Here is an 18276-nt window from a genome sequence, read left to right on the forward strand (position 1 = left end):
CATAATAATAGCTTTACATTCGCTGTTTTCTTCTTCTTATTTTTTTTCTATTTTCTGGGAACATTTAGCGATTTTTGTTGCCGTGAGCTGGTTCTGTGCGGAAGGGTATGTCGCAGATTACTCCGGAGACGGTTAACACATTAAAAAAAATTATTTCGACTGTTTTAGCCATAATTTACGTATACGATCGCGACACGAGGACTTCCCAGTAAGGTCACCCATCCTAGCTTTGCCATCGCGTCAGAACGCTTAACTTCATGGTTCTGATTGGGTGAGAGCAGTGCCGCGTGTTGTCCATCGTCGCACGCTCCACACGTACTCGAAAGATATAAGAATAAAAATTGCACTCAATGTCTGGTGCGATCAAACCAGCACTAATGCACTGGATCCCATCAGAACTCCGAAGTTAAGTGTGCTTGGGCGAGAGTAATGCTAGGATGGGTGACCCCCTTGGAAGTCCTAGTGTTGCACCTCTTTTCGTGTTTTTCTATTTTTGATTACTTGTTGACAGCCGATTTTCGGCTCAAATCATCTGAATCTCGATCGGGACCAGATAAGACATGTGAAATCAACGTAGCTTGGACACTGCACGATTTGGACAAAATTGTAGGCTAATTTGATTGTAAACGGGCAAAAAAATGAGACTCATTGCTCCGCAATGAGTTGGCGAGATTTTAGCCGAATTTTTTCTCTAAGACCCTCTAATTTGCGATTTTCCGCTTCTGTTAAGCTTCCGTTTCCTCGAGAAATCCGCTTAGAAAATTTGAAATTCGATTCCGGTTCAATTTTATCGTATCCCAGGCATAATAATAGCTTTACATTCGTTATTTTCTTCTTCTTATTTTTTTTTTTCTATTTTTTTGGAACATTTAGCGATTTTTGTTGTCGTGAGCCGGTTCCGTGCGAAAAAAGGGTATGATGCAGATTACTCCGGAGACGTTTAACTCATTAAAAACAATTATTTCGACTGTTTTAGCTATAATTTACGTAAACGGTCGCGACAAGAGGACTTCACAGGGAGGTCACCCGTCCTAGCTCTGCTATCGCGCCAGAACGCTTAATTTTATGGTTCTGATTGGGAGAGAGCAGTGCCGCGTGTTGTCCATCGTCGCCCGCTTCACACGTACTCGAGAGATATAAGAATAAAAATCGCACTCAATGTTTGGTGCGATCATACCAGCACTAATGCACCGGATCCCATCAGAACTCTGAAGTTAAGCGTCCTTAGGCGAGAGCAGTATTAGGATGGGCGACCCCCTGGGAAGTCCTCGTGTTGCACCTCTTTTTGTGTTTTCTATTTTTGATTATTTGTTGACAGACGATTTTCGGCTCAAATCATCTGAATCTCGATCGGGACCAGATAAGGCATGTGAAATCAACGTAGCTCGGGCACTGCCGGATTTGGACAAAATTGTAGGCAAATTATATTGTAAACGGGCAAACGAACGAGACTCATTGCTATGCAATGAGCTGGCGAGATTTTAGCCGAATTCCTTCTCTAAGACCCTCAAATTTGCGATTTTCCGCTTCTGTTATGCTTCCGTTTCCTCGAGAAATACGCTTAGGAAGTCTGAAATTCGATTCTGGTTCCATTTTATCGTATCTCAGGCATAATAATAGCTTTACATTCGCTATTTTATTCTTCTTATTTTTTTTCTATTTTTTGGTAAAATTAAGCGATTTTTGTTGTCGTGAACTGGTTCTGTGCGGAAAAGGGTATGACGCAAATTAATCCGGAGATGGTTAACTCATTAAAAACAATTATTTCGACTGTTTTAGCTATAATTTACGTAAACGGTCGCGACACGAGGACTGCCCAGGGAGGTCACCCACCCTCGCTCTTCCTTCGCGCTAGAACGCTTAACTTCATGGTTCTGATTGGGATAGAGCATTGCCGCGTGTTGTCCATCGCTGCCTGCTCCACACGTACACGAGGGATATAAGAATAAACATCTCACTCAATGTCGGGTGCGATCATACCAGCACTAATGCACCGGATCCCATCAGAACTCAGAAGTTAAGCGTGCTTGGGTGAGAACTGTACTAGGATGGGTGACCTCCTGGGAAGTCCTCGTTTTGCACCCCTTTCCATGTTTTTCTATTTTTGATTACTTGTTGACATACGATTTTCGGCTCAAATCATCTGAATCTCGATCGGGACCAGATAAGACATTTGAAATTAACGTAGTTCAGGCACTGCCGGATTTGAACAAAATTGTAGCCTAATTTGATTGTAAAACGGGCAAACGAACGAGACTCAATACTCCGCAATGAGCTGGCGAGATTTTAGCCGAATTCCTTCTTTAAGACCCTCTAATTTGCGATTTTCCGCTTCTGTTAAGCTTCCGTTTCCTCGAGAATCCGCTTCGGAAGTCCAAAATTCGATTCCGGTTCCATTTTATCGTATCCCAGGCATAATAATAGCTTTACATTCGCTATTTTCTTATTCTTATTTCTTTTCTATTTTCTAGGAACATTTAGCGATTTTTGTTGTCGTGAGCCGGTTCTGTGCGGAAGGGTATGATGCAGATTACTCCGGAGATGGTTAACTCATTAAAAACAATTATTTCGACTGTTTTAGCCATAATTTACGTAAACGGTCGCGACAGAAGGACTTTCTAGGGAGGTCACCCATCCTAGCTCTGCCATCGCGCCAGAACGCTTAACTTCATGGTTCTGATTGGGCGAGAGCAGTGCCGCGTGTTGTCCATCGCCGCCCGCTCCACACATACTCGAGGGATATAAGAATAAACATCCCACTCAATGTCAGGTGCGATCATACCAGCATTAATGCACCGGATCCCCTCAGAACTCCGAAGTTAAGCGTGCTTGGACGAGAGCTGTACTAGGCTGGGTGACCTCCTGGGATTTCCTCGTGTTTCACCCCTTTTCGTGTTTTTCTATTTTTGATTACTTGTTGACAGACGATTTTTGGCTCAAATCATCTGAATCTCGATCAGGACCAGATAAGACATGTGAAATCAACGTATCTCGGGCACTGCCGGATTTGGACAAAATTGTAGCCGAATTTGATTGTAAACGGACAAACGAACGAGACTCATTACTCCGCAATGAGCTGGCGAGATTTTAGCCGAATTCCTTCTCTCAGACCCTCTAATTTGCGATTTTCGGCTTCTGTTAAGCTTCCGTTTCCTCGAAAAATCCGCTTAGGAAGTCCGAACTTCGATTCCGGTTCCATTTTATTGTATCACAGGCATAATAATAGCTTTACATTTGCTATTTTCTTATTCTTATTTTTTTTTCTATTTTTTGGGAGCATTTAGCGATTTTTATTGTTATGAGCCGGTTCTGTGCGGAAGGGTATGACGCCGATTTCTCCGGAGATGGTTAACACATTAAAAAAAATTATTTTCGGCTGTTTCAGCCATAATTTAAGTAAACGGTCGCGACACGAGGACTTCCCAGGGAGGTTACCCATCCTAGCTCCGCAATGAGGTGGCGAGATTTTAGCCGAATTCCTTCTCTAAGACCCTCTAATTTGCGATTTTCCGCTTCTGTTAAGCTTCCGTTTCCTCGAGAAATCCGCTTAGGAAGTCCGAAATTCGATTCCGGTTCCATTTTATCGTATCCCAGGCATAATAATAGCTTTACATTCGCTATTTTCTTATTCTTATTTTTTTTTCTATTTTTTGGGAGCATTTAGCGATTTTTGTTGTCGTGAGCCGGTTCTGCGCGGAAGGGTATGACGCCGATTACTCCGGAGATGGTTAACTCATTTGAAAAAATTATTTCGGTTGTTTTAGCCATAATTTACGTAAACCGTCTAGACACGAGGACTTCCCAGAGAGGTCACCCATCCTATCTCTGCCATCGCGCCAGAATGATTAACTTCATGGTTCTGATTGGGATAGAGTAGTGCCGCGTGTTGTCCATCGCCGCCTGCTCCACACGTACACGAGGGATAAAAGAATAAACATCCCACTCAAGGTCGGGTGCGATCATACCAGCACTAATGCACCGGATCCCATCAGAACTCCAAAGTTAAGTGTGCTTGGGCGAGTGCAGTACCAGGATGGGTGAGCCCCTGGGAATTCCTCGTGTTGCACCTCTTTTCGTGTTTTTCTATTTTTGATTAATTGTTGACAGACGATTTTTGGCTCAAATCATCTGAATCTCGATCAGGACCAGATAAGACATGTGAAATCAACTTATCTCGGGCACTGCTTGTTTTGGACAAAATTGTAGCCGAATTTGATTGTAAACGGGCAAACGAACGAGACTCATTACATCGCAATGAGCTGGCGAGATTTTAGCCAAATTCCTTCTCTAAGACCGTCTAATTTGCGATTTTGCGATTCTGTTAAGCTTCCGTTTCCTCGATTCCGGTTCCATTTTATCGTATCCAAGGCATAATAATAGCTTTACATTCGCTATTTTCTTATTCTTATTTTTTTTTCTATTTTCTGGGAACATTTAACAATTTTTGTTGTCGTGAGCCGGTTCTGGGCGGAAGGGTATGATGCATATTACTCCGGAGATGGTTAACTCATTGAAAATAATTATTTCGACTGATTTAGCCATAATTTATGTAAACGGTCGCGACACGAGGACTTCCCAGGGAGGTCACCCATCCTAGCTCTGCCATCGCGCCAGAACGCTTAACTTCATGGTTCTGATTGGGCGAGTGCAGTGCCGCGTGTTGTCCATCGCCTCCCGCTCCACACATACTCAAGGGATATAATAATAAACATCCACTCAATGTCGGTTGCGATCATACCAGCACTAATGCACCGGATCCCATCAGAACTCTGAAGTTAAGCATGTGAAATCAACGTATCTCGGACACTGCCGGATTTGGAAAAAATTGTAGCCGAATTTGATTGTAAACAGACAAACGAACGAGACTCATTACTCCGCAATGAGCTGGCGAGATTTTAGCCGAATTCCTTCTCTAAGACCCTCTAATTTGCGATTTTCCACTTCTGTTAAGCTTCTGTTTCCTCGAGAAATCCGCTTAGAAAGTCCGAAATTCGATTCCGGTTCTATTTTATTGTATCCGAGGCATAATAATAGCTTTATATTCGCTATTTTCTTCTTTTTATTTTTTTTTTTCTATTTTTTGGGAACATTTAGCGATTTTTGTTGTCGTGAACCGATTTTGCGCGGAATGGTATGACGCAGATTACTCCGGAGACGGTTAACTCATTAAAAAAATTTATTTTCGACTTTTTTATCCATAATTTACGTAAACGGTCGCGACACGAGCACTTCCCAAGGAGGTCACCCATCAACTTCATGGTTTTGATTGGGCGAGTGCAGTGCCGCATTTTGTCCATCGCCGCCCGCTCCACACGTACTCGAGTGATATAAGAATAAACATCCCACTCAATGTCGGGTGCGATCATACCAGCACTAATGCACCGGATCCCATCAGAACTCCGAAGTTATGCGTGCTTGGGCGAGAGCAGTACTAGGATGAGTGACCCCCTGGGAAGTCCTCTGTTTCACCCCTTTTCGTGTTTTTCAATTTTTGATTACTTGTTGACAGACGATTTTCAGCTCAAATCATCTGAATCTCGATCGGGACCAGATAAGACATGTGAAATTAACGTAGCTCGGGGACTGCCGGATTTGGACAAAATTGTAGGCTAATTTGATTGTAAACGGGCAAAACAACGAGACTCATTGCGGAGCTGGCGAAATTTTACGCTTCTGTTAAGCTTTCGTTTCCTCGAGAAATCCTCTTAGGAAGTTCTAAATTCGATTCCGGTTCCATTTTATCGTATACGAGGCATAATTATAGCTTTACATTCGCTATTTTATTCTTCTTAATTTTTTCTATTTTTTTTGGAACATTTATCGATTTTTGTTGTAGTGAGCTGGTTCTGTGCGGAAGGGTATGAAGCAGATTACTCCGGAGACGGTTAACTCATTAAAAACAATAATTTCGACTGTTTTATCCATAATTTACGTAAACGGTCGCGAAACGAGGACTTTCCATGGAGGTCACCCATCCTAGCTCTGCCATCGCGCCAGAATGCTTAACTTCATGGTTCTGATTGGGCGAGAGCAGTGCCGCGTTTTGATTATCGCCGCCCGCTCCACACATACTCGAGGGATATAAGAATAAACATCCTACTCAATGTCAGGTGCGATCATACCATCACTAATGCTCCGCATCCCCTCAGCACTTCGAAGTTAAGCGTGCTTGGGCGAGAGCAGTACTAGGATGGGTGACCCCCTGGGAAGTCCTTGTGTTGCACTCTTTTTCGTGTTTTTCTATTTTTGATTACTTGTTGTCAGACGATTTTCGGCTCAAATCATCTGAATCTCGATCGTGACCAGATAAGACATGTGAAATCGACGTAGCTCGGGCACTGCCGGATGTGGAAAATATTGTAGGCTAATTTAATTGTAAACGGGCAAACGAACGAGACTAATTACTCCGCAACGAGGTGGCGAGATTTTAGCCAAATTCCTTCTCTAAGAGACGGTTAACTCATTAAAAACAATTATTTCTACTGTTTTAGCCATAATTTACGTAAACGGTCGCGACACGAGGACTTCCCAGGGAGGTCACTCATCCTAGCTCTGCAATCGCGCCAGAACGCTTAACTTCATGGTTCTGTTGGGCGAGAGCAGTGTCGCGTGTTGTCCATCGCCGCCCGCTTCACTCGTACTCGAAGGATATGAGAATAAACATCCCACTCAAAGTCAGGTGCGATCATACCAGCACTAATAGACCGGATCCCATCAGAACACCCCCTCGGAAGTCCTCGTGTTGCACCCTTTTTTGTGTTTTTCTATTTTTGATTACCTGTTGACAGACGATTTTCGGCTCAAATCATCTGAATCTCGATCGGGACAAGATAAGACATGTGAAATCAACGTAGCTCGGGCACTGCCGGATTTGGACAAAATTGTAGCCTAATTTGATTGTAAACGGGCAAACGAACGAGACTCATTGCGGACTGGCGAGATTTTAGCCGAATTCCTTCTCTAAGACACTCTAATTTGCGATTTTTCGCTTCTGTTAAGCTTCCGTTTCCTCGAAAAATCTGCTTATGAAGTTCGAAATTCGACTCCGGTTCCATTTTATCGTATCTCAGGCATAATAATAGCTTTACATTCGCTATTTTCCTATTCTTATTTTTTTTCTATTTTCTCGAAACATTTATCAATTTTTATTATCGTGAGCCGGTTCTGTGCGGAAGGGTATGACGCAGATTACTCCGGAGACGGTTAACTCATTAAAAAAAATTATTTCGACTGTTTTAGCCATAATTTACGTAAACGGTCGCGACACGAGGACTTTCCGGTAGGTGACCCATCCTAGCTCTGCCATCGCGCCAGAACGCTTAATTTCATGGTTCTGATTGGGCGAGAGCAGTGCCGCTTGTTGTCTATCGTCGCCCGCTACACACGTACTCGAGGGATATAAGAATAAACAACCCACTCAATGTCGGGTGCGATCATACCAGCACTAATGCACCGGATCCCATTAGAACTTCGAAGTTAAGCATGCATGGGCGAGACCAGTACTAGGATGGGCGACCCCTGGGAAGTCATCGTGTTGCACCCCTATTTGTTTTTTTCTATTTTTGATAACTTGTTGACAGACGATTTTCGGCTCAAATCATCTAAATCTCGATCGGAACCAGATAAGACATGTGAAATCAACGTGGCTCGGGCACTGCCGGATTTGGACAAAATTGTAGGCTAATTTGATTGTAAACGGGCAAACGAACGAGACTCATTACTCCGCAATGAGCTGGCGAGATTTTAGCCGAATTTCTTCTTTAAGACCCTCTAATTTGCGATTTTCCGCTTCTGTTAAACTTTCGTTTCCTCGAGAAATCTGCTTAGAAAGTCCGAAATTCGATTCTAGTTCCATTTTATCGTATCTCAGCCATAATAATAGCTATACATTTGCTATTTTCTTATTCTTATTTTTTTTCTATTTTCTGAGAACATTTAGCGATTTTTGTTATCGTGAGCCGAATCTGTGCGGAAGGGTATGACGCAGATTACTCCGGAGACAGTTAACTCATTGAAAACAATTATTTCGATTGTTTTAGCCATAATTTACATAAACAGTCGTGACACGAGAACTTCCCAGGAGGTCCATCCTCGCTCTGCCATCGCGCCAGAATGCTTAACTTCATGGTTCTGATTGGGCGAGAGCAATGCCGCGTGTTGTCCATCGCCGCCAGCTCCACACGTACTCAAGGGATATAAGAATAAACATCCCACACAATGTCGGGTGTGATCATACCACCATTAATGCACAAGAACCCATTAGAACTCCGAAGTTCAGCGTGCTTGGACGAGAGCAATACTAGGATGGGTGACCCCCTGGGAAGTCCTCGTGTTGCACCCCTTTTGGTGTTTTTCTATTTTTGATTACTTGTTGACAGACGATTTTCGGCTCAAATCATCTGAATCTCGATCGGGACCAGATAAGACATGTGAAATTAACGTAGCTCGGGCACTGCCTTATTTGGACAAAATTGTAGGATTGTTTGTAAACGGCCAAACGAACGAGACTCATTGCTCCGCAATGAGCTGGCGAGATTTTAGCCGAATTGCTTCTCTAAGACCCTCTAATTTGCAATTTTCTGCTTCTGTTAAACTTCCGTTTCCTCGAGAAATCCGTTTAAGAAGTCCGAAATTCGATTCCGATTCCATTTTATCGTATCCCAAGCATAATAATAGCTTTACATTCGCTATTTTCTTATTCTTATTTTTTTTCTATTTTCTGGGAACATTTAGCGATTTTTGTTGTCGTGAGCCGATTCTATGCGGAAGGGTATGACGCAGATTACTCTGGAGACGGTTAACTCATTAAAAACAATTATTTCGACTGTTTTAGCCATAATTTACGTAAACGGTCGCGACACGAGGACTTCCCAGGAGGTCCATCCTAGCTCTGCCATCGCGCCAGAATGCTTAACTTTATGGTTCTGATTGGGCGAGAGCAGTGCCGCGTGTTGTCTATCGCGGCCAGCTCCACACGTACTCTAGGGATATAAGAATAAACATCCCACTCAATGTCGGGTGCGATCATACCAGCACTAATGCACCGGATCCCATTAGAACTCCGAAGTTTAGCGTGCTTGAACGAGAGCAGTACTAGGATGGGTGACTCCCTGGGAAGTCCTCGTGTTGCACCACTTTTTGTGTTTTTCTATTTTTAATTACTTGTTGACAGACGATTTTCGGATCAAATCATCTGAATCTCGATCGTGACCGGATAAGACATGTGAAATTAACGTAGCTCAGGCACTGCTTGATTTGGACAAAATTGTAGGCTAGTTTGATTGTAAACGGGCAAACGAACGAGACTCATTGCCATGCAATGAGCTGGCGAGATTTTAGCCGAATTCCTTCTCTAAGACCCTCTAATTTGAGATTTTCTGCTTCTGTTAAACTTTCGTTTCCTCGAGAAATCCGCTTAGGAAGTCCGAAATTCGATTCCGATTCAATTTTATCGTATCTCAATTATAATAATAGCTATACATTCGCTATTTTATTATTCTTATTTTTTTTTTCTGGGAACATTTAGCGATTTTTGTTGTCGTGAGCCGGTTCTGTGCAAAAGGGTATGACGCATATTACTCCGGAGACGGTTAACTCATTAAAAACAATTATTTCTACTGTTTTAGCCATAATTTACGTAAACGGTCGCGACACGAGGACTTCCTAGGGAGGTCACCCATCATAGCTCTGCAATCGTGCCAGAACCCTTAACTTCATGGTTTTGTTGGGCGAGAGCAGTGCTGCGTGTTGTCCATCACCGCCCGCTTCACTCGTACTCGAGGGATATAAGAATAAACATCCCACTCAATGCCGGGTGCGATCATACCAGCACTAATGCACCGGATCCCATCAGAACTCTGAAGTTAAGCGTGCTTGGGTGAGAGCAGTACTAGGATATGTGACCCCCTGGGAAGTTCTTGGTTGCACCTCTTTTCGTGTTTTTCTATTTTTGATTAACTGTTGACAGACGATTTTCGGCTCAAATCATCTAAATCTCGATCTGGACCAGATAAGACATGTGAAATCAACGTAGCTCGGGCACTGTCCGATTTGGACAAAATTGTAGCGTAATTTTATTGTAAACGGGCAAACGAACGAGACTCATTGCGGACTGGCGAGATTTTAGCCGAATTTCTTCTCTAAGACCCACTAATTTGCGATTTTCCGCTTCTGTTAAGCTTCCGTTTCCTCGAGAAATCTGCTTAGGAAGTCCGAAATTCAATTCCGGTTCCATTTTATCGTATCGCAGGCATAATAATAGATTTACATTCGCTATTTTCTTATTCTTATTTTTTTTTCTATTTTCTGGGAACATTTAGCGATTTTTGTTGTCGTGATCCGGTTCTGTGCGGAAGGGTATGACGCAGATTACTCCGGAGATGGTTAACTCATTAAAAACAATTATTTCGACTGTTTTAGCTATAATCTACGTAAACGGTCGCGACACGAGGACTTCCCAGGAGGTCCATCCTAGCTCTGCCATCGCGCCAGAATGCTTAACTTCATGGTTCTGATTGGGCGAGAGCAGTGCCGCGTGTTGTCCATCGTCGCCAGCTCCACACGTACTCTAGGGATATAAGAATAAACATCCCACTCAATGTCGGGTGCGATCGTACCAGCACTAATGCACCGGATCCCATCAGAACTCCGAAGTTCAGCGTGCTTGGACGAGAGCAGTACTAGGATGGGTGACCCCCTGGGAAGTCCTCGTGTTGCACCCCTTTTCGTGTTTTTCTATTTTTGATTACCTGTTGATAGACGATTTTCGGCTCAAATCATCTAAATCTCGATCTGAACCAGATAAGACATGTGAAATCAACGTAGCTCGGGCACTGTCCGATTTGGACAAAATTGTAGCGTAATTTTATTATAAACGGGCAAACGAACGAGACTCATTGCGGACTGGCGAGATTTTAGCCGAATTTCTTCTCTAAGACCCTCTAATTTGCGATTTTCCGCTTCTGTTAAACTTCCGTTTCCTCGAGAAATCGTCTTAGGAAGTCCGAAATTCGATTCCGGTTCCATTTTATCGTATCGCAGGCATAATAATAGATTTACATTCGCTATTTTCTTATTCTTATTTTTTTTCTATTTTCTGGGAACATTTAGCGATTTTTGTTGTCGTGAGCCGGTTCTGTGCGGAAGGGTATGACGCAGATTACTCCGGAGATGGTTAACTCATTAAAAACAAGTATTTCGACTGTTTTAGCTATAATTTACGTAAACGGTCGCCACACGAGGACTTCCCAGGAGGTCCATCCTCGCTCTGCCATCGCGCCAGAATTCTTAACTTCATGGTTCTGATTGGGCGAGAGCAGTGCCGCGTGTTGTCCATCGCCGCCAGAACGCTTAACTTCATGGTTCTTATTTGGCGAGACCAGTGCCGCGTGTTGTCCATCGCCGCCAGCTCCACACGTACTCGAGGGATATAAGAATAATTATCCCACTCAATGTCGGGTGCGATCATACCAACAATAAGGCATCGGATCCCATCAGAACTCCGAAGTTCAGCGTACTTGGACGAGAGCAGTACTAGGATGGGTTACCCCCTGGGAAGTCCTCGTGTTGAACCCCTTTTCGTGTTTTTCTATTTTTGATTACTTCTTGACAGACTATTTTCGGATCAAATCATCTGAATCTCGATCGTGACCAGAAAAGGCATGTGAAATTAACGTAGCTCGGGCACTGCCTGATTTGGACAAAATTGTAGGCTAGTTTGATTGTAAACGGGCAAACGAACGAGACTCATTACTCCGCAATAAGCTGGAGAGATTTTAGCCGAATTCCTTCTCTAAGACCCTTTAATTTGCGATTTTCCGCTTCTGTTAAACTTCCGTTTCCTCGAGAAATCCGCTAAGAAAGTCCGAAATTCGATTCCGATTCCATTTTATCGTATCCCAAGCATAATAATAGCTTTACATTCGCTATTTTCTTATTCTTATCTTTTTCTATTTTCTCGAAACATTTAGCGATTTTTATTGTCGTGAGTCGGTCCTGTGCGGAAGGGTATGACGCAAATTACTCCGGAGATGGTAAACTCATTATAAACAATTATTTCTACTGTTTTAGCCATAATTTACGTAAACGGTCGCGACACGAGAACTTCCAAGGGAGGTCACCCACCCTACTTCTGCAATCGCGCCAGAACGTTTAACTTCATGGTTCTATTGGGCGAGAGCAGTGCCGCGTGTTGTCTATCGCCACCCGCTCCACTCGTACTCGAGGGATATAAGAATAAAAATCCCACTCAATGTCGGGTGCGATAATACCAGCACTAATGCACCGGATCCCATCAGAACTCAGAAGTTAATCGTGCTTGGACGAGAGAAGTACTAGGATGGGTGAACCCCTGGGAAGTCCTCGTGTTGCACCCTTTTTCTTGTTATTCTATTTTTGATTACTTGTTGACAGACGATTTTCGACTCAAATCATATGAATCTCGATTGAGACCAGATAAGACAAGTGAAATAAACGTAGCTCGGGCACTGCCGGATTTGGACAAAATTGTAGCCTAATTTGATTGTAAACGGTCAAACGAACAAGACTCATTCCTCCGCAATGAGCAGGCGAGATTTTAGCCGAATTCCATCTCTAAGACCCTCTAATTTGTGATTTTCCGCTTCTGTTAAGCTTCCGTTTTCTCGATAAATCTGCTTAGGAAGACCAAAATTCGATTCAGGTTCCATTTTATCGTATCTAAGGCATAATAATAGCTTTACATTCACTATTTTCTTCTTCTTATTTTTTTTTCTATTTTCTGGGAACATTTAGCGATTTTTGTGGTCGTGAGCCGGTTCTGTGCGGAAGGGTATGACACAGATTACTCCGGAGACGGTTAACACATTAAAAACAATTATTTCGACTGTTTTAGCTATAATTTACGTAAACGGTCGTGACACGAGGACTTCCCAGAGAGGTCACCCATCCTAGCTCTGCCATCTCGCCAGAACGCTTAACTTCATGGTTCTGATTGGGCGAGAGCAGTGCTGCGTGTTGTCCATCGCCGCCCGCTCCACACTTACTGGAGGGATATAAGAATAAACATCCCACTCAATGTCGGGTGCGATCATACCAGCACTAATGCACCGAATCTAATCAGAACTGCGAAGTTAAGCGTGCTTGGGCAGGAGTGCTTGGGCGAGAGCAGTACTAGAATGGGTGACCCCCTGGGAAGTCCTCGTGTTGCACTCCTTTTCGTGTTTTTCTATTTTTGATTACTTGTTCACAGACGATTTTCGGCTCAAATCATCTGAATCTCGATCGGGACCAGATAAGACATGTGAAATCAACGTAGCTCGGGCACTGCCGGATTTGGACAAAATTGCAGGCTAATTTGATTGTAAACGGGTAAACGAACGAGACTCATTACTCCGCAATGAGCTGGCGAGATTTTGCCGAATTCCTTCTCTAAAACCCTCTAATTTACTATTTACCGCTTATGTTAAGCTTCCGTTTCCTCGAGAAATCCGCTTAGGAAGTCCTAAATTCGATTCCGATTCCATTTTATCGTATCCAAGGCATAATAATAGCTTTTCATCCACTATTTTCTTCTTCTAATTTTTATTCTATTTTCTGGGAACATTTAGCGATTTTTGTTGTCGTGAGCCGGTTCTGTGCGGAAAGGTATGACGCAGATTACTCCGGAGACGGTTAAATCATTAAAAATAATTATTTCGACTGTTTTTTCCAATATTTACATAAACGGTCGCGACACGAGGACTTCTCAGGGAGGTCAACCATCCTAGCTCTGCCATCGCGCCAGAACGCTTAACTTCATGGTTCTGATTGGGCGAGAGCAGTGCCGCTTGTTGTCCATCGCCGCCCGCTCCACACGTACTCGAGGTATATAATAATAAACATCCCAATCAATGTCGGGTGCGATCATACCAGCACTAATGCACCGGATGCCATCAGAACTCCGGAGTTAAACGTGCTTGGGCGAGAGCAGTACTAGGATGGGTGACCCGACTCCCTGGGAAGTCCTTGTGTTGCACCCCTTTTCTTGTTTTTCTATTTTTGATTACTTGTTGACAGACGATTTTCGGCTCAAATCATCTGAATCTCGATCGACACCAGATAAGACATGTGAAATCAACGTAGCTCGGGCTCTGCCGGATTTGAACAAAATTATAGGCTAATTTGATTGTAAACAGGCAAAAGAACGAGACTCATTACTCCGCAATAAGCTGGCGAGATTTTAGCCGAATTCCTTCTTTAAGACCCTCTTATTTGCGATTTTCTGCTTCTTCGATTCCGGTTCCATTTTATCATATCCCAGGCATAATAATAGCTTACATTCGCTATTTTCTTCATCTTATTTTTTTTCAATTTTCTGGGAACATTTAGCGATTTTTGTTGTCGTGAGCCGGTTTTGTGCGAAAGGGTATGACGCAGATTACTCCGGAGATGGTTAACTCATTAAAAACAATTATTTCAATAGTTTTAGCGATAATTTATGTAAAAGATCACGACACGAGGACTTTCCTGGGAGGTCACCCATCCTAGCTCTGGCATCGCGCCAGAACGTTTAACTTCATGGTTCTGATTAGGTGAGAGCATTGCCGCGTGTTGTCCATCGCCGCCCGCGCCACACGTACTCGAGGGATATAAGAATAAACATCCCACTCAATGTCGGGTGCGATCATACCAGCACTAATGCACCGGATCCCATCAGAACTCCGAAGTTAAGCGTGCTTGGGCGACAGCAGTACTAGGACGGGTGACCCCCGGGGAAGTCCTCGTGTTGCACCCCTTTTCTTGTTTTTCTATTTTTGATTACTTGTTGACAGACGATTTTCGGCTCAAATCATCTGAATCTTGATCGGCACCAGATAAGACATGTGAAATCAACGTAGCTCGGGCTCTGCCGGATTTGGACAAAATTGTAGCCTAATTTGATTGTAAATGGGCAAACGAACGAGACTCATTACTCCGCAATGAGCTGGCGAGATTTTAGCCGAATTCCTTCTTTAAGAACCTCTAATTTGCGATTTTCCGCTTCTGTTAAGCTTCCGTTTCCTCGAGAAATCCGTTTAGGAAGTCCGAAATTCGATTCTGTTTCTATTTTATCGTATCCGAGGCATAATAATAGCTTTACATTCGCTATTTTCTTCTTCTTATTTTCTTTTCAATTTTCTGGAAACATTTAGCGATTTTTGTTGTCGTGAGCCGGTTCTGTGCGGAAGAAATGACGCAGAATACTCCGGAAATGGTTTACTCATTAAAAACAATTATTTTTACTGTTTTAGCTATAATTTACGTAAACGTTCGCGACACGAGAACTTTTCAGGGAGGTCACCCATCCTACCTCTGCCATCGAGCGGCGAGAGCAGTGCCGCGTGTTGTCGATCGCCGCCCGCTCCACACGTACTCGAGGGATATAAGAATAAACATCCCACTCAATGTCGGGTGCGATCATACCAGCACTAATGCACCGGATCCCATCAGAACTCCGAAGTTAAGATGGGCGAGAGTAGTACAAGGATGGGTGACCCCCTAGGAAGTCCTCGTGTTGCAACCCTTTTCGTGTTTTTTTTTTATTTTTGATTACTTGTTGAAAGACGATTTTCGGCTCAAATCATCTGAATCACGATCGGACCAGATAAGACATGTGAAATGAAAGCAGCTCGGGCACTGCCTGATTTGGACAAAATTGTAGGCTAATTTCATTGTAAACGGGAAAACGGACGAGACTCATTACTACGCAATGAGCTGACGAAATTTTAGCCGAATTCCTTCTCTAAGACCCTCTAATTTGCGATTTACCGCTTCTGTTAAGCTTTCGTTTCCTCCGAGAAATCCGCTTAGGAAGTTCGAAATTCGATTCTGGTCCATTTTATCGTATCCCAAGAATAATAATAGCTTTACATTCGTATTTCCTTCTTCTATTTTTTTTTCTATTTTCTGGGAACATTTATCGATTTTTGTTGTCGTGAGCCGGTTCTGTGCGGAAGGGTATGACGCAGATTACACCGGAGACGATTAACTCATTAAAAACAATTATTTCGACTGTTTTATCCATAATTTACGTAAACGGTCGCGACACGAGGTCTTACTAGGGTGGTCACCCATCCTCGCTCTGCCATCGCGCCAGGACGCTTAACTTCATGGTTCTGATTGGGCGAAAGCAGTGCCGCGTGTTGTCCATTGCCGCCCGCGCCACACGTACTCGAGGGATATAAGAATAAACATCCCACTCAATGTCGGGTGCGATCATACCAGAACTAATGCACCGGATCCCATCAGAACTCCTAAGTTAAGCGTGCTTGGGGGAGACCAGTACTAGGATGGGTGACCCCCTAGGCAGTCCTCGTGTTGCACCCCTTTTCGTGTTTTTCTATTTTTGATTACTTGTTGACAGACGATTTTCGGCTCAAATCATCTGAATCTAGATCAGGACCAGATAAGACATGTGAAAGCAACGTAGCTCGGGCACTGCCGGATTGGGACAAAATTGTAGGCTAATTCGATTGTAAACGGGCAAACGAACGAGTCTCATTACTCCGCAATGAGCTGGAGAGATTTTAGCTGAATTCCTTTTCTAAGACCCTCTAATTTGCGATTTTCCGCTTCGGTTAAGCTTCCGTTTTCTCGAGAAATCTTTTTAGGAATTCAGAAATTCGATTCCGGTTCCATTTTATCGTATCCCAGGCATAATAATAGCTTTACATTCGCTATTTTCTTATTCTTATTTTTTTTTCTATTTTCTGGGAACATTTAGCGATTTTTGTTGTCGTGAGCCGGTTCTGTGCGGAAGGGTATGACGCAGATTACTCCGGAGAACGGTTGACTAATTAAAAACAATTATTTCGACTATTTTAGCCTATAATTCTCAGTAAATGGTCGCAACACGAGGGTTCCCAAGAGAGGTCACCCATCCCTAGCTCTGCCATCGTGCCAGAACGCTTAACTTCATGGTTCTGATTGGGCGAGAGCAGTGCGCGTGTGTCCATCGCAGCCGCCACACGTACTCGAGGGATATAAGAATAAACATCCCACACAATGTCGAGTGCAATCATATAAGCACTAATGCACCGGATCCATCAGAACTCCGAACTTAAGCGTGCAAGGAGGGTGACCGCCTGGGAAGTCCTCGTGTTGCACCCCTTTTCGTGTTTTCTATTTGATTACTTGTGACAGATGATTTTCGGCTCAAATAATCTGAATCACGATCGGGACAAGATAGACATCTGAAATCACGCGCTCGGGCACTGCCGGATTTGGACAAAATGAAGCCTAATTTGATTGTAAACGGGGGAAAACGAACGAGACTCATTACTCCGCAAGGAGCTGGCGAGATTTTAGCCGAATTCCTTCTCTAAGACCTCTAATTTGCGATTTTCCGCTTCTGTTAAGCTTCCATTTCCTCGAGAAAATCCGCTTAGCAAGTTCTAAATTCGTTTCTGTTCCATTTATCGTATTCCAGGCATTATAATAGCTTTACATTTGCTATTTTTCTTCTCAATTTTTTTTTTTATTTTCTGGGAAATTTAGCGATTTTTGTTGTCTTGAGCAGTTTCTGTGCCGAAGGGTATGACGTCTATTACTCAGGAGACGGTTGACTCATTAAAAAACAATTATTTTGACTGTTTATCTATAGTTTCGTAAACGGTCGCGACACGAGGACTTCCCAGGGAGGTCCATCCTAGCCCTGCCATCGCGCCAGAAAGCTTAACTTCATGGTTCTTATTGGGCTGAGGCCGCGGTGTTGTACATCTCCGCCTGCTCCACACGTACTCGAGGGATATAAGAATAAACATCCAACTCAATGTCGGGTGCGATCATACCAGCACTAATGCACGGATCCCATCAGAACTCCGAAGTTAAGCGTGCTTGGGCGAGACCAGTACTAGGATGGGTGACCCCTTGGAATTCCTGTGTTGCACCCTTTTCGTGTTTCTATTTTTGATTACTTGTTGACAGATATTTTCGGCTTAAATCATCTGAATCACGATCGGGACCAGATAAGACATGTGTAATAACGTAGCTCGGGCATTGCCGGATTTTGACAAAATTGTGGGCTAATTGATTGTAAAGGGCAAACGAACGAGACTCATAATCGCAATGAGCTGGCGAGATTTTAGCCGAATTTTCTCTAAGACCCTAATTTGCGATTTTCCGCTTTGTTAAGCTTCTGTTTCCTCGAAAAATCCGCTTAGGAAGTCCGAAATTTGATTGGTTCCATTTTATGTATCCCCAGGTATAATAATAGCTTTACATTCGCTATTTTTTCTTCTTATTTTTCTATTTTCTGGGAACATTTAGCTATTTTGTTGT

The 18276-nt window shown here is 43.3% G+C and overlaps 16 non-coding genes and 4 pseudogenes across 16 annotated transcripts; all 20 read left to right on the top strand.

The window, feature by feature from the left end:
• Positions 1–355: 355 nt before the first annotated feature.
• Positions 356–474, top strand: LOC142508768 (5S ribosomal RNA). Its single transcript, XR_012806971.1, has one exon. It is a non-coding gene; the product is annotated as a 5S ribosomal RNA (ribosomal RNA).
• Positions 475–1163: 689 nt separating this feature from the next.
• Positions 1164–1282, top strand: LOC142507101 (5S ribosomal RNA). Its single transcript, XR_012805366.1, has one exon. It is a non-coding gene; the product is annotated as a 5S ribosomal RNA (ribosomal RNA).
• Positions 1283–1966: 684 nt separating this feature from the next.
• LOC142515864 (5S ribosomal RNA) lies at positions 1967–2085 on the top strand. The gene has a single exon (XR_012811685.1). It is a non-coding gene; the product is annotated as a 5S ribosomal RNA (ribosomal RNA).
• Positions 2086–2768: 683 nt separating this feature from the next.
• LOC142509652 (5S ribosomal RNA) lies at positions 2769–2887 on the top strand. Its single transcript, XR_012807816.1, has one exon. It is a non-coding gene; the product is annotated as a 5S ribosomal RNA (ribosomal RNA).
• A 1064-nt stretch (positions 2888–3951) lies between these two features.
• Positions 3952–4070, top strand: LOC142516449 (5S ribosomal RNA). Its single transcript, XR_012812242.1, has one exon. It is a non-coding gene; the product is annotated as a 5S ribosomal RNA (ribosomal RNA).
• A 1284-nt stretch (positions 4071–5354) lies between these two features.
• On the top strand, positions 5355–5472 carry LOC142510019 (5S ribosomal RNA). Its single transcript, XR_012808160.1, has one exon. It is a non-coding gene; the product is annotated as a 5S ribosomal RNA (ribosomal RNA).
• A 636-nt stretch (positions 5473–6108) lies between these two features.
• LOC142510549 (5S ribosomal RNA) lies at positions 6109–6227 on the top strand. Its single transcript, XR_012808655.1, has one exon. It is a non-coding gene; the product is annotated as a 5S ribosomal RNA (ribosomal RNA).
• A 1198-nt stretch (positions 6228–7425) lies between these two features.
• Positions 7426–7543, top strand: LOC142509074 (5S ribosomal RNA). The gene has a single exon (XR_012807263.1). It is a non-coding gene; the product is annotated as a 5S ribosomal RNA (ribosomal RNA).
• Positions 7544–8222: 679 nt separating this feature from the next.
• LOC142511586 (5S ribosomal RNA) lies at positions 8223–8341 on the top strand (annotated as a pseudogene).
• A 675-nt stretch (positions 8342–9016) lies between these two features.
• LOC142507436 (5S ribosomal RNA) lies at positions 9017–9135 on the top strand. The gene has a single exon (XR_012805695.1). It is a non-coding gene; the product is annotated as a 5S ribosomal RNA (ribosomal RNA).
• Positions 9136–9812: 677 nt separating this feature from the next.
• On the top strand, positions 9813–9930 carry LOC142510336 (5S ribosomal RNA). The gene has a single exon (XR_012808455.1). It is a non-coding gene; the product is annotated as a 5S ribosomal RNA (ribosomal RNA).
• A 672-nt stretch (positions 9931–10602) lies between these two features.
• On the top strand, positions 10603–10721 carry LOC142514223 (5S ribosomal RNA). Its single transcript, XR_012810127.1, has one exon. It is a non-coding gene; the product is annotated as a 5S ribosomal RNA (ribosomal RNA).
• Positions 10722–11455: 734 nt separating this feature from the next.
• Positions 11456–11574, top strand: LOC142511868 (5S ribosomal RNA; annotated as a pseudogene).
• A 681-nt stretch (positions 11575–12255) lies between these two features.
• Positions 12256–12374, top strand: LOC142506716 (5S ribosomal RNA). The gene has a single exon (XR_012804998.1). It is a non-coding gene; the product is annotated as a 5S ribosomal RNA (ribosomal RNA).
• A 684-nt stretch (positions 12375–13058) lies between these two features.
• LOC142509537 (5S ribosomal RNA) lies at positions 13059–13191 on the top strand (annotated as a pseudogene).
• A 682-nt stretch (positions 13192–13873) lies between these two features.
• LOC142510327 (5S ribosomal RNA) lies at positions 13874–13997 on the top strand. The gene has a single exon (XR_012808446.1). It is a non-coding gene; the product is annotated as a 5S ribosomal RNA (ribosomal RNA).
• Positions 13998–14633: 636 nt separating this feature from the next.
• Positions 14634–14752, top strand: LOC142515305 (5S ribosomal RNA). Its single transcript, XR_012811158.1, has one exon. It is a non-coding gene; the product is annotated as a 5S ribosomal RNA (ribosomal RNA).
• A 654-nt stretch (positions 14753–15406) lies between these two features.
• Positions 15407–15520, top strand: LOC142510909 (5S ribosomal RNA; annotated as a pseudogene).
• Positions 15521–16204: 684 nt separating this feature from the next.
• On the top strand, positions 16205–16323 carry LOC142509285 (5S ribosomal RNA). Its single transcript, XR_012807468.1, has one exon. It is a non-coding gene; the product is annotated as a 5S ribosomal RNA (ribosomal RNA).
• A 1449-nt stretch (positions 16324–17772) lies between these two features.
• LOC142507752 (5S ribosomal RNA) lies at positions 17773–17888 on the top strand. Its single transcript, XR_012806000.1, has one exon. It is a non-coding gene; the product is annotated as a 5S ribosomal RNA (ribosomal RNA).
• The last annotated feature ends 388 nt before the right edge of the window (positions 17889–18276 follow it).

Source organism: Primulina tabacum, chromosome 10 (assembly GCF_025594145.1).
Source record: "Primulina tabacum isolate GXHZ01 chromosome 10, ASM2559414v2, whole genome shotgun sequence".
In the NCBI taxonomy this organism is placed as follows: Eukaryota; Viridiplantae; Streptophyta; class Magnoliopsida; order Lamiales; family Gesneriaceae; genus Primulina; species Primulina tabacum.